Here is a 3399-nt window from a genome sequence, read left to right as displayed (position 1 = left end):
CTGCCGAGCCAGCAAGCACAGGGAATGATGCATCAGTAATAAACAAACATAAGTCTATACGTAATTGCCAATACTTCCAGGTTGTTGTTAGTTTTCTTAATTTTTTTTTTTTGGAGTTTCAAGTTTTTATTCAAATTCCAGTTAGTTAACATAGAGTGCAATATTAGTTTCAGGAGTAGAATTTAGTGAAAAAACATATGGAATGCTTCACGAATTTGCATGTCACCCCTGCCCAGGCCATGCTCATCTTCCCTGTGTGGTGCTACCAAAGCGGGCACACTTCCGGTGTTTTGATGTATTTTCAGAGTTGCTGAGGGGACAGAGCCAAAAGCCTTGTCTTGTTTGCAGAATTCAGGTCATGCCTTGACCTTTGAAGGAGCAAATGGAAAAAGGAAAGGCTGGAGACCCAGTTTGGATCCCCTAAGGGGACTCCTTCACTCCACGGCTAACCGCATCCCCATGATAGGTATCGTTGACTCTTCTGATTGTCCACCAAAAATGCCACCGAAATGGCATCTTTATACAGCTTCCTACAGATAACTGTGCCAGGAAGTGGGGAGGGAGCTTGAAAGTGAAAGCTAGCAGGGGTGTGACCAGGGGAAGGAGGTGAGCTTTGAATGAACAGACATTCCCCTGGTGGGGGGGGGGGTGTGAAGCTGACCCAGCAAGTATAGAGCTGGGAGCCCATCCGTGCACGTTGTACACGCCTGGTTCTCTCCCATCTTTGGCCGCAGGAAACATGTTTTCACCCGACTTGCATAGCCCCTTGTTCAAGACTGTCCTTATTCAGCAGGCAGTTGANGGGGGGGGGGGGTGGTGAAGCTGACCCAGCAAGTATAGAGCTGGGAGCCCATCCGTGCACGTTGTACACGCCTGGTTCTCTCCCATCTTTGGCCGCAGGAAACATGTTTTCACCCGACTTGCATAGCCCCTTGTTCAAGACTGTCCTTATTCAGCAGGCAGTTGAGAATTTGTCTTACGATACGTGGCATATATGACAGTGAAGAAACGTCGCATATTGGTGAAAAGACCATGGTAAAAAAGAAAAGGTATTATAAAGTAAATTGCTCAGACAGTTCCTGATATAACACTCAAGTCCGCCTGTTAAGAGAGGAGGACTCAAACAGGCAAGGGCGCACGGCGGCCCCTACCGGCCCTCCCGCCGGGACTTCTGTTTCTGGTCACCACCCATCACCTTCAGCCCACCGATGTCCGCGGCACCGAAGCCGCGCCCAGAGACCATTCTAGAGGAGGCCTTTCCAAGCATTTTGTCAACGTACAATGAGATTTAAAGGTGTTCTAAAGTATTTACATGATTTTGACACAATATTAGTTTTTATATTTTTAAAGTTTATTTTATTTCAAGAGAGAGAGCACGTGTGAGCAGGGGAGGGGCAGAGAGAGGAGAATCCCAAGCAGGCTCTGAGCTCACAACTCCATGTGGGCTTGATCTCACAAACCTTGAGATCATGACCTGAGCCAAGATGAAGAGTCAGACACTTAGCCAACTGCACCACTCAAGTGCCCCTATTAGTTTGATAACTTTCATTAAGTGGAGGAATTTGGCAATATTTAAATGCCTTCCTTCTAATTTGACGCACCTAGCTTTAAATGCCCCGATAGCAAGCCACCCCAAAATGGACCTCAGTGGCATAGTAATTATTTTTTAAACGTTTTATTTATTTTGAGAGAGAGAGAGTGTGCGAGTGCACATTCATGTGGGGAGTGGCACAGAGAGAGGGAGAAAGAGAATCCCAAGCAGGCTCCACACCATCAGCACAGAGCCCAAGGTGAGGCTCCACTAACTGTGAGATCAGACCTGAGCTGAAATCCAGAGTCCCCAACTGACCCACCAGGCGCCCTAAAGGGATATTAATTATTTTTAATTGCAGCTACTTGGGAAACAGCAGATTCAAGGACATCACACCCTCCTCTGTCCCATAGGAGCAGGAAAAACACTTTCCATATGAAAGGAAGTTTCCTGTACTAAGAAGTAAAAGACATCCTTATTACCAGAGACATGGGTATTAAAATTGAGACAGCTGTATAAACCTTGTTCAGAGATACAGGAGTGCTGATGCATAGGGGCACATGTGCCCCAATGTTCACAGCAGCGCTCTCCACAACAGCCAAATCATGGAAAGAGCCTAAGTGTCCACAGACGAATGGATTAAGAAGATGTGGTTTATCTATACGATGGAATACTACATGACAATGAGAAAGAATGAAATCCGGCCACGTGTAGCAACATGGATGGACCTTGAGGGTGTTATGCTGAGCGAAATAAGTCAGGCAGAGAAGGACAGATACCATATGTTTGCACGTATAGGAGGATTAGGAGGAACTTAACGGAGGACCATGGGGGAGAAGAAGGGGGGAAATGGTGGGGGAGAGGGAGAGAGGCAAACCATGAGAGACTCTTGAATGCTGACAAAAACTGAGGACTGATGGATGTGGGGGAGAGGGGGGTGATGGGCATGGAGGAGGGCACTTGTGGGGATGAGCACTGGGTGTTGTATGGACACCAACATGACAATAAACTATTAAAAACAAAACAAAACAAAAAAACCTTGTTCTTTTTTTAGTAAATCCACTTTAGCCCAAATTCCGCTTAAAATCCCGTACTAATTTAAGTTCCCAAACATCTGTGTGCTCTATGCTTTCAGTTCCTCACACATTTATTTTCTCTTTGTCTAAAATGCTTCCCAGTCTCTTTATTAGGCCTCTTTTCACCCTGCTAATCTGTCTCAAGTCAATTTAAACCCCAGTCCAGTTAAGACTTTTGGATGAAGGAAAGTTCCTTTCTCTCAGCAGCCTTAACATTTCACGAGGGGCCCGTCAAGGGTTAAAGAAGAAGCGAGCTGGAGCATCTACCAAGTGGAGATGCCGGGGATCGAACCCGGGGCCTCATACATGCAAAGCATGCGCTCTACCGCTGAGCTACACCCCCACGACGGGAGCCCTCCTTTCGCCGGCCGAGGCTGACCCAGGGTCCCCCTAACGCGCGGCTGCGGCTCCGGGGCTTCCGGAGCTGCGTTCGCAGAGGCGGCGTCGGGCGGACGCAGCGAAGGCTTTCTACCCAGCACCGTCCGGCGCTCCCTGCACCTCTCAGCGCGCGTCTTATACTCGCGGATCTCTGTGATTCGATTAAACGCGCTTCCTTCTCCACCAGGGTGATGAGGAAGGGCAGTGCCCTGGGTGCCCCTCCTCGAGCCCACAGCACCGACCCCCTCGGACAGGGCGGCGAGGGACGACCTGCGAGGCGAGCGCTGTCCGGGATCTGGGTCGCCGCGCGGGGCGCCGTGCGGGGAGGCGCGCGCCCGAGGGCAGCGCTGAGAAACACGCCGCAGACGGTCTCGGCGGTGGGGCAGGGGCCGCGGCCCCGGCGCCGGCCAGCGT

General features: G+C 49.9%; 1 non-coding gene across 1 annotated transcript; it reads right to left on the bottom strand.

The window, feature by feature from the left end:
* Window positions 1–2878: 2878 nt before the first annotated feature.
* TRNAA-UGC (transfer RNA alanine (anticodon UGC)) lies at window positions 2879–2950 on the bottom strand. Its single transcript has one exon. It is a non-coding gene; the product is annotated as a tRNA-Ala (tRNA).
* Window positions 2951–3399: the final 449 nt, after the last annotated feature.

The sequence above is a fragment of the Crocuta crocuta genome, unplaced genomic scaffold (genome assembly GCF_008692635.1).
Source record: "Crocuta crocuta isolate KB4526 unplaced genomic scaffold, BGI_CrCroc_1.0 scaffold336, whole genome shotgun sequence".
Taxonomy (NCBI): domain Eukaryota; kingdom Metazoa; phylum Chordata; class Mammalia; order Carnivora; family Hyaenidae; genus Crocuta; species Crocuta crocuta.
This window is presented reverse-complemented; position numbering and strand designations above follow the sequence as displayed.